The sequence below is a fragment of the Ixodes scapularis genome, unplaced genomic scaffold, assembly GCF_016920785.2.
Source record: "Ixodes scapularis isolate PalLabHiFi unplaced genomic scaffold, ASM1692078v2 PGA_scaffold7__128_contigs__length_106722199, whole genome shotgun sequence".
Taxonomy (NCBI): Eukaryota; Metazoa; Arthropoda; class Arachnida; order Ixodida; family Ixodidae; genus Ixodes; species Ixodes scapularis.
The window spans coordinates 103225853-103237491 of record NW_024609882.1 but is presented as its reverse complement, the minus strand read 5'-3'; the positions used below and the strand labels follow the sequence as shown (position 1 = coordinate 103237491).

General features: G+C 49.1%; 1 pseudogene; it reads left to right on the top strand.

Annotated features, from left to right (window-relative positions):
- Window positions 1-7349: 7349 nt before the first annotated feature.
- Window positions 7350-11008, top strand: LOC121046889 (annotated as a pseudogene).
- Window positions 11009-11639: the final 631 nt, after the last annotated feature.

Here is an 11639-nt window from a genome sequence, read left to right as displayed (position 1 = left end):
TCACAGCCTCTCTGACAGGCCGGTGGCGCTCAGGAAGTTTAATAGCAGTTGCTGAAGTGCACGACGCCGGCGTGTAGTTCCAGTCGGGTATAATATGTCATCTATTTTCGGTGTCGTAATGCCAAATTTGGATAGTTCTTGGAGGAATTCTTGTCGCTGTATTTCATAAATGTCACAACACAGGACAACGTGTTCAATAGTTTCCTCTTGGTCACATGTAGTACAAATAGGGCTGTCCATGATGCCGATTTTATGTAGAAAATATTTGGTAAACGCGCTATTCGTTCGTAGTCGCATTAGGAGGGTGTTATTAGCGCGGGAAAATCCTTTGGTAACGCAGGGCTGGTGTGCCGTTTGGCTGGACGGAGCAAGATTTTCGATGTGGGCTTTCACAAGACAAAGCGAGTCCTTGAAATTCGTTGGGCTTTTAATGCTGGGGGTTTGGTTGTGTGCTTCCCCAGCCAGCTGGTCAGCTTCAGTATTTCCAGGGATTCCAACATGTGATGGTACCCAGTGGAACTGTACGGTGAGGCTTCTCTCCGAGAGAACTTCGAGGAGTTTGATGATTGTGGCAACTTGTTCGTCACGGGATCCAGGTGTCGCAAGCCTACGGAGTGCTGTACGGGAGTCTGTTATAAGAACAGCCTGTTGTTTACAATACGCAACGTTTCATGTGACGATTGTAGATAGAGCCTTTTTCATGGCTTCCATTTCAGCTGTTGTTGATGAAACTAGTTTGTCGAATTTGCCGCTCCATCTAATGTTCATTGCAGGAATGACAAAAGCAGCTGTTGCGCTCTGTCGACCTCGGTGTACAGAGCCGTCGGTGTATATTCTGAGTGCTCCCGGGTATAGCAGTGCGATAGCCTCTTCAGCAACTCTTCGAAGGACGATTTCTGGGGTGTGTTTCTTTCTGCGGATCCCTGGTAAATGCTCCTGGAACAGGAACGTGTGCTGGCGCCAGGGGGGATAGTCTACATAGGCAGGCGGTTTTGTGCTACGTAATAGTGGGTCCAAGAAATGTACTGTCCTCAAAAGATGGTTGAACCTTGACTCTTTTCTTTCTGTTAGGCGTCTTATAAGGTCAGTTCCAGGTATTGATTTATGCAGTCGTATGAGCTGTTGCATGAGATTTTTTGTAATGCGGAGTGGTAGTGGTAGTGTGTCACTCTCACAGTACACCTTTTCGTTTGATGTCGCCCGAGGGACGCCAAGCGCCTTACGAATGCCTTGGCGTTGAATACGTTCAAGATGAAGCATTTGGCTGTTTGAAGGTTTGGCGTATGGCAGAGCGTGCAGCATGCGTCCCATCACAGTGCTGTCGTGCAGTCGAAGCATTGAGGAGGGGGAGTTCCCCCACGATTGACCTCCTAGTCGACAGACTGCGTTGGTAAATTTGGTTGATGCGGTTGCTATGGCGTCCGCCTGGGGTTTTCCCTGAAGTCTTGTATCAAGGGTTGCTCCAAGGAAGCGGTATGTTGTGACTCGCCGAATCGTCGTAGCTCCCAGGTATAAGTCAATGTTAGGACATGACCGCCTTTGAATATGTGGGAAGAACATGTAAGCTGTCTTGCTTATCGAAATTTCAAGTCCGACCGTAGCCAGGTACAGTTGAACAGAGGTTATTGCTGGTTGCAATGATCGGCGGAGTATGTCGCGTCTCAAGTGACTGGCCCATAGGCATACGTCATCCGCATAGATAGAACAGTTGACTCCTATCGGTCCACGTGGAATCTCTTGTGGCAGGCCAGCCATGGCGAGGTTGAAGGGTATTGGACTGAGGATGCTACCTTGGGGAAGGCCTCCAGTTTTCCCATGTATGCTGCTCAACGTAGTTCCCAGTCGAACCTGAAACTGCCGACCGGATAAAAAATTTGCCAGAAATGTCTGAATACGGCCAGTGATGCCCATAAAAGTAAGCCGCCTAAGTATGCTCCCAACATTTACGGTGTCGAAAGCTTTCTCAACGTCAAAAAAGATTGCAAGCGTAGTTTGTCGCCGAGCCCTTGCATCCTCTATGCTGCTGATTAAGTCAAGGATACTATCTGTTGCACAGAGACCCTGGCGGAACCCTGTCATCTCATTCGGTAACAATTGATGTTTCTCGAGGAACCATGTTATCCTGTTCTGAATCATACGTTCCATTAATTTTGCAACACATGATGTTAGGGCCACAGGTCTGTAAGAGCACGGATCGTACGACGGCTTCCCGGGCTTTAGAATTGGGACGATAATTGACATTTTCCACTCTTCCGGAATTTTTCCAGTCATCCAGATAGAGTTAAAGAATTGTAACAGTCCTGTTAACCCTTCTAGGGGTAAGTTCTGAAGTGCTTGGTAAGATATGCCATCCCGCCCTGTAGCACTGCGCCGACGACATTGACGTAAGGCAGTTGTGAACTCTGAGGTAGTGAAGGCGTCGTCAAGTGGATTGCTGGAAATATTTGCCGTGGGCGGCACTGGTGATACTGTTGGTTTCCCCTCGTATGTGCGAGCAAAATCTTCTGCAAGCTCTTTTATTGTCTTAGACATAGCGAGGGCAAGTGTTTCAAAAGGTTGAATGGGGCATCTGTCACCGGTGAGAGATCGTATGATTTTCCATACTTTAGTCCCCGGTGTGTGCGCACTCAGTTCCTCGCAGAAGTTCCACCATTGCGACCGTCTTAAATGATTGGCATACCGTCGAAGTGTGGCCGAAATACGATTAAATGTCGTGCGATTAGAAGAAGTTGGGTGGCGTCGTAGACGACGCTGGGCTCTTCGACGCGCAGCGGTGAGATTAAGTAGTTTTAAATCCGGTGACGGGAAGTGGTCTGGTAGACGGACAACTTTGGTGTTTAACATCAAGGCGCAAAGTATAGTCGTGACAATGGGAGCTGTCGATTTACTCACAGAAGTTCGGAACCCGTCCCAATTAGTCACTCGGTATGATTTTGTGTTTGGCTTGCTGCATTCCGGCAGAGTTATCCAGATAGGAAAATGGTCACTGCCCATAGTATCCGGAGCAATTTTCCAAGAAAGCTTAAGAGTGGGATCATAAGCTGTAACATCGAGAGCTGAAAATGTGGAAGGTGGCCTGAAAAAGGTTGGGCCGCCTGTATTAGCTATAGACAGTTGAGTAGCTGAGAATATTTCTTCTAACCTACGACCTCGGCTGTCAATTGAATCACTTCCCCAAAGCGTATGGTGCGCGTTAAAGTCACCGCAAACAACTAAATTTGGCTTGTGTTGATTGCACCAGTCTTCAAAGGCGTCCATCATGTCGTATTCTCTGCCTGGCCTGATATAAATGGACATAACCGTAATGGTGGTTTTCTTAAAAGACACCTTCACAGCGACAAACTCGGCATCAGCAGTATTTAAAGAATCAGTCGGAATTTGACATCGAGATAACTCACGACGAACGTATAATGCAGCACTTCCATTAGGAAATGTAGAAATTGAAGGGCAGCAGTAAGTCTCGTAACCTGCTATCGAACGGTTGTCGGGAAGTCCTGCCTCAGAGAAAGCAAGGATGGGGATCGGGACCCGCTGTAGGTACAAGGATAATTCTGAAATCTTGGCTTGGAGTCCTCTACAGTTCCATTGAAGGATTGTGGGCACAACATAATTTATGTGGTCTGCGGGCATCGTCACTTTAAATTGAGATGCAGTTATAGTGTCTTTTTACAACGAGAGAATCAAGCTCTCCAGTTGTAGAATGCCTTGAAGTGCTTCCCTGTGAGGTCCTTGTGGCATGCTCATGAGGACCTGACGGAATGTCGCAAAAATTGCTTGAATTATGGTTACTGCAGGCCGATTTGTATCTGTTGGGCGTCCCTCCAGGGCGCTGCTATAACTCTTGTAGCGTCGTGCCTTGTGCTGATGCTGTTGTTGGGTGTCTCGTGAAGACGAATCATGTGAGTGATTCGCGCTGTCGATCTGGTGTTGAGGTAGAGACGGAAAATCTTCCTCTTCGTCCGATATCTGTTGAGAGGTGGTGGTCCGTAGTCTACCGTGAGGTTTTCTTTTCTTTTTTGCTGCCTTCGTGAACCTTGGGGTCGGTGTTGTCTCAGCAACGTCATGCGAGCTTGGAGGAGTTGTTTCTGTTGGTATTTTTCCACCAGGTCGCAGAATTGGGCCGCGCAGAAACGCCTTCGTACGCGCCAGAGCTGCAAGGCGTACTTTGCAGTTAGCGTAATCTGCGGGATGAGGGTCACCACAGTTGGTGCATTTCCTGACATCTTTGGGACAGTCGCGGTGGTGATGCGGTCCACTGCATTTCTTGCATGTGAGGGAGCCTGTGCAGTATTTTGCCACATGTCCCATTGCTTGGCATTTAAAACACCTCGGGGGTGCATCGGTGTGCTCATGAACGCGGTGAGTTGAGAAGCCAAGACTCACCTCTGATGGTCGTTCTGAGTTTGGGCGAAAGGAGAGGACCACTCTGTCTGTCGGAGTTGTCTCTGTGGTAATTCCATTTCGTCGATAAAGTCTTCTGACGGCAACCACGCCTTGCGGCTGAAGGTATTCTGCGAGCTGTTCCACGGTGTACCATCGAGGTATGCCTTTGATAAGTCCTTTGTTCTGTGTGTAGGCTCTCGGAAGAGACGCTTTGATGGCGACGCCGCAGAGTTCGGTGACTTTGAGTAACCGTTTCACAGCGGCTTCTTCAGCAACGTCTACGAGTAGGCCTCCTTTCTGAGTAAATCTATGGTGAAGAATCTTCCCACCTGCCGCCTTTGTTACATCAACGCTAAGATGCAGCGGGTTCACGTTTTGAAGCTTGGAACCCTCTATTGCTGGCAGCAGCAAGACAGGGACTCCTGTTGTCCTGTTTCGTCGGTGTGTCACAACTGTGAACCCATCGGTTTCATCAGTGGACTCCATCGCATCCGAAGAGTCGTTTTGGTGGTCCTCAATAACTGTAGCCTCCAATGAATGGCTTGAGTTGTCATTTGTTAATTCAGGGCGTTCCTCTGAGGCCTCCTGGATATTTTCGTCGTCTTTTTGAGTCTGGTCCAGGGCAGGTGTGGTCTCTGTTACATGGAAGCCTTTCCTCATCGTGTAGAGTGGGTTGGTCCCCATTTTTGAGGTCGTTGCGTCAGCTACAGCCATTAGGCTTATCCTGGCTGTTGGTGCGGCCGTGCCTGACCACGTCTTTTTTCCGGTCTTTTGTATTGGTGGTTTTGTCCCTGCCACCAAGGAATGCTTTGGTCCAGTCGCGGAAGGGTTTCCGTGTTCTGCCGTTGGCTTTTGGGGGGCCATAACCCCCCGAAACAGGGAAAAAGGGAAAAACGCTGCAGCTATGAAATTTATTGCTCCTACCTTGGGAAAACTTCTTCTTCCTCAGTGGACTACGACACTTAGAGGAGACACCAAAGAAACAGGCCCCTACAATAGAGGAAAACGAAGGTGCTGATCCTCGTTTGTAAATAACCAACTTTGAAGAAAACGAAGGTACGGCACCTGGTTTGAAAACTAACCACCGTAAAAAAACGAAGATACTGCCCTTCATTCACCGCAGAAGAAAAGAAAGAAGCTGCTTCTCTTTTAAATAGCCCCCCTGAAAAAGGTGCCGAGCCGGCACCGAAACGTTGGGACCCTACGATATTTTAGGGATTGGTCGGCGTTTTCCCTTTATTTATTTATAACATTTTACCCAACCAGGCAGACGTCTGCCGAAATGCTCACCTTCAAGACGGAATAAGCACAACCCCAAGCTTAGTCAGCTGCCTACATGAAATGCCGACACCGGCGGATAAAGTAGCGGTGCAGAGGATGCTCGGTGTAATCAACCACTTTGGCAAGTATTTAGAACATCTCGCGACGAAGACCTTGCTCTTGCGGGATTAAGCATAACACGGTGTTCCAATGGACAGACCAGCACGCAAAAAAAATGGACCGCCTTATGTGAAGCTCTCCGTACTGCACCGCTTCTCGCTATCTTTGATTCATCAAAAGCAACGAAGTTATCATGTGACGCGTCAAAGCACGCAATCGGGGCGGCAATGTTGAAAATCATGGCGTCCAGATCTTGAGAGGGGCGGAGCAAAGGTACGCTCAGATCGAAAGGGGGCGCTCGGTATTACATTCGGTGAAAAATTTCATCACTTCGTATGCGGTCGGAAGATAACTATCGAGACGGACCACAGCCCGCTCATTGCGGTTGCCTCGAAAGGAATCGGAGGCATGCCACCGCGATTACAAAGGTTTTTCTTGCGGTTATTGAAGTACGATTACTGTCTGCAGTTCATCCCAGGGTAGCAGCTGGTACTGGCCGACATGCTATCCCGGTCATCACCGACTGATCGCGTGACCACGCGGGCTCTATCGAGGATGTTGAAGTACACGCGGTAGCAGTACTTTCCACTTTTGTCAGTGAAGCGACGCTGAAGAAACTGGCCCGGGAAACGGCACAGGATCAGGAACTCCAAGCCGTCATTCGGTGCTTGGAATCCAACCAAGAAATTCAAGGTCAGTTGAAATCCTGCACTTCAGAGCTCTCGGGGCTTGAGGGAGTACTTGTGAAGGGTTGCAAAGTCATCATTCCGAAAAGCATGCGACCAGAAATGCTGAAGCGAATTCACGAAGGACACCAGGGCATAAACAAGTGCAAAGCAAGAGTACGGCGCTTGGTCTACTGACCGGGGCTTCATGCGGACATAGAATTCGCGCTACAGACATCTGACGTTTGTAAAAAGTATGCGTACAGACGAGAGGCTGAGCCCCTTCTGCTACGGCAAACACCCGAGCACCCATGGTATAGAGCGAGTGTCGACCTCTTTCAGTGCGGTGGGGAATCGTATCTTTGCGTATATGACGCGCAGTCCAAAAGGCTGCACGACACGACGACACGCACTATGATTGAAAAGTTTAGTGCACTCTTTGCGAGATTTGGGATTCCCATCGAGGTTTGTTCGGACAACGCCCCTCAGTTTGCGTAATACGAGTTTCACAACTTTGCAGCCCAGTACGATTTTCACCATATTACGTCCAGTCCGCATTTCCCCGTTCCAACGGGTTGGCCGAAAAGCGCGTTCAAATTGTGAAACGCATCCTGAAAATAAAAACGAGGGAAGCGGGAGGAGACTTTTGGATGGGGCTGTTAAGCTGTCGGTCGACTCTGTTGGAAGATGGCCGTTCACCTGCAGAACTGTTGCAGGGACGTCAACTTCGAACAACACTTCCAGAGTTCAAGAACGCGCCCGGTACGCGGGTGAAGAAACATCATAAGCTGGATGACGAAGGCCGCATACTCCCAGCACTCAAAGACGGGCAGGTCGTGAGGCTGAGGGACAGGTCCTGGTCCAAGAAAGCCGTGGTGCGGAGTCTTGCGGCTCCCAGATCCTACAACGTCGTCACGAAAGATGGCTCTCATCTGCGGCAAAATCGTCAGCTCTTGTTGACAACGGGGAAAGCTTCCAACCAGGATCATCGGAAAGCGACGACTCCTCTGATGAAGACCAAGGAAATGAGCCGGCGCCGCGAACGCCACTGCAACATCATCGGGAATCACCCAGTCAAGGTCACCGACAGTGCCTCCAAGGCGTTCCGGTCGGCAGACTCAACCACCCTTTCGGCTCGGGTACGACCGGAACTTTGAGCAAGCGCCGTAGTCTGTGCGCGTTCAGTAACAATATGTTTCTCTAATGTCCTAACGTGTTTATAGTTGTAATATGTTTCTAAACAACACAGGATCTATCGTGTGAAAGTGGCATGATAAGACGCGTCGTGTGACTCAGCATTTACGGCGACGCCCCTGCAGTGTATATAAACAATAACAGAATAAACACCGGCTTAGTTGAGCTGCCCGGCACAGAACATTGTCTGTCACTACGTAACTGAGGAGGAGAAGGCAAGGGAACTGAGAAGAGGGTGTACCCCTACTCCCTCCTCCTCACCTCCTCATCCTCCCTGCTACTCCTCCTCTCCTCCTCCTTCCTCGTCCTCCTCGTTGTTCTCATCCTCTCCTCCTCCCCTATCTTTCAACCTCCTCCTCTCCTCTCACGTGACATGAAGCACCATGTACAAAATGTCATTATAATTCATATATTTATGAAAAACAATTTTTAATCATAATTGAGAATCTAAGTTTGATTACAGCGTTTAAAACTTGACGAAGAAGTCACGTGACCTCTTCGTGAGGTCACGTGACCTCACGGGGGTCACGTGACGTCACCGGGGGTAACGTGATGTAATGGTGGTCACGTAATCTTACGGTGTCACGTGACTTCACGGAGGTCACCTCACGGTTATGCCAACGCCGAAGCCGCTCAAGCCGGAAACAGGCGCCTAAGATCTGCGCTCTAAAAGTGTTTCGTCGATAACAGCCGCCTACCTCGCCAGAAAAGAATAAGCCACGTACCCAGTCAAGTTTTGACATGATAGCTACCTTCTATGATGCAGTAGCGAACGTTTAATTGGACAAACAATAGAGTGAGTAGTAATTCTATTTTTGGTGAATTTAGAGCGGTGTTAAAGCCATTTCAAAAGCGATAGTAAATTATGTCAAATTCGATGAAACGGCGTCAGGTGATTCAATGAAACGGTGTTCGATGAATAGGCGTTCCATGAAATGTCCACTTATTCGATGAAATGGCATTTGATAAAATGTCCGCACCGCCCTTTCCCATCGTCCCGACGAGAAACGTGGCCAAACCTCATCTCGCGACGACCCACCCCAATCGCAAGACTCCCACTCTCGCTCTAAAACCAGGAAGAACGTTAAATCTCACGTCCTCAAAGCCGGACCTATGCCCCGATTACCCAAGAACGAAATTAAGATCATTGTCAGACCTAAAGGGGCACTAAATATCTTCGAAGTCGGCAGCCCCACAGCGACTGCAGCCATTTTCCAAGCAACACAACTTAGCCCTAAAGAAAGCCAAGACGACGCGATCTGCCCGAATTTTCAACAAAACATCGTCGTGATCAGCACGCCCCGACCGCTCAATGCTGACAGGCACGTGCGCATGAAATTTATCCACGTCAATGGTGTCACCCACGATGTTAACGGATACGAGGCAGACCCGGACAACAATACCAAAGGAGTTATCTGAGGTATTTCCCTCACCGACAGCGCCCAGGAAATCGACGCTGTCATCAAAAACCCACAATTCACTAGCCCCGGCCGCCAAGCGCATCGGTTCCACCACGATCGTCGTCATCGCCTTTGACGGACCCAGTGTGCCGTACCTGATCCGATACGGCGCAACACTGATTCCCTGCTGCTTGTACCGCAAGCAAATCGACATATGTTACCACTGTGGCCGTCTCGTGCACCGCATGGACGTTTGTCCATTCCCTAAAAACATCTACAGGGTTTGCGGCGCCCGCAATCCCCAACCAAGACCATCAGTGCACCCCCGATTGCACGCTGTGTGGTAGACCCCACCCCACGGCGGACAAAGGGTGCACGGTAGTGATCCAAAACTCTACCGATAGTTTTGGAAAAACTATCGATAGTGTCGCAGAACTATCGATAATCGATTATCGATAGCACTATCGATTGTTTTTCGATTTTCGACTATCGATAGTATATCGATAGTTTTTTTTATTATCGACAGTCAGATTTTTGGTGGCTATGAAGACTACCGATAGTAATATCGATAGTTTTGCTACACTACTAGAGCGAACACAGTTGCCACACCGCCGCTCGCCTCCCTTCTTCCTTTTTTCGCCCAAAACTCCCGTCTTCGCCATCAGTGAAAGCTGAACCAAAGTTGGGATGGTAAGTGCTTGGGCTAGAGGGTGTCCCATTTGAAAAAATAAAACGAGAAAAGGGGAAAAAGGAGCGACGTAAACGACTAGTTTCGGAAAACTATCGATAGTAAACGTCGACGGTACTATCGATAGCTTTACGATTGTCGACTATCGATAGTTTGCCAATAGTCGAATGACGTTAATTTTCCGATAGTCGACTATCGATAGCTTTTCGATAGTCGACTATTGATATTGCTATCGATAGTTTTTCGATAGGCGACTATCAATAGTAGTATCTATAATTTTTCGAAAGTCGACTATCGATAGCTTTGCACTACTAGTGCACGGCCAAATACAAAACGCCACACGTCAATCCGGAAACACCTCTGGGAGCAACGTACGGCAGAGCAATCAATCCTTCATCCAGGTGATTTCCCGCCCATGGACTCCAAACACCGCTCCCGCTGCCACTTCCGCTTCCGATCCGGAGTAGACCATTTCCGGTCAAGATCCAGGGTGACCCCAAACGGCCGAAAGACTTCAGAAACGATGAGCTGCGCAGAGGATATGGCGGGCGCGCGCGTCTCGCGAGAGGGTCCCCTACACCTAAGCAAAATACAGACAATGCGGTCATTGATCAATACTTAACAACAACAAAAAAATACAGTTATGCGCGACGTAATTCAAAAACTCACGCGGGAGGTTCAGAGCCTAAAGCAACCCAAAACACAACCCACACCCAGACACCCATGACCCCCTAGCGTCACACCTTCAGAGGAACCCCCGACACCGGCCCCGATAAAGAGAGCCCTCCAAGGAGGAGCTACGGGGTAGCTGCGCCCCCAAGTCAAAGACATTCTCGTGTCGCTACGCAGCACCCCTTGAAACTCTCCACAATGCTCTGCTCGTCTTAATGCAAAGTGTCAGCGCCATAGACAACAACCTCCAGATCCTTTTCACCACATCCACCCCCGTCACCCTGGCTATAATCATGGACACGAAGGGAATCGCTCACGACACTCCCGCCCCGCCACCGGGGGCCTCTTCGACCGACCCGACTTTCCCCACGCGCCTCGACACCTCCACTGCGCCAAACACGACGCCCGACCTTACGTTCACCAAAAACGAAGTGAACGCTCAATGGCGCAATACTCAATACGACATCCGCAGCGATCGTTCGATCACTGAAATTACTCTCCCACACCTCACAACTCTATCGACGAGAACGAGGAAGTTCGCGGCTGGACTGAGACGCCTTCCACAAACATCGCACAGAAGAAGCGACAGACACCCCAATCACCAATATAGAATCTTGGTCACGTGACCTTCAATCAGACACTCAATTGGCCACTCGCACTATCAAAAACCGACGCCCCGACTGAAAGCATGGTCAGTCGGCTTGCCCACCTGATTGAATCCACAACGTCCATCCTCTCCCGGTGGAAGGGTCAACGACTCAAAAAAAACACTCAGGAAAAAAGTTGCACTACTTAACAAGAATATCCAAGAGCACTGCCGAGTCCTTAAAGGGACACTGACAGGGTATTTATGCTCGCCGAGGTTTTTAGTTTTACGTGCCACATGAGAGCCTCACTACCCAAAACAGAATTTGCGGCTCGAAATTCGGTTTTCTTCCACCCGAAAACCGCCGATCGAGAACTGGTCGGATTGAGTCGCGCTCACTCTCTTCTCCGTGGTCATGGGCTGTTTTCTAACGTTTAGACACAACCACCAAAATTAATCCAGGTCGTGGGTCACTGAAGGCACACAGTCAATATTAAAAATATAAAAAAAATATAAAACCCATTTTTGTGGCTTCCAAGAAGCTGCAAATACGTTGATTAAAAAAAAAAAAGAAAGGTTGCACAGACAACTGGAAACATTTTGTGCGTTCACTGCTTAGTTCTCAACATCGTTTCGCATATCGTGGGACTAGCGGATGGCAGCGGACGACG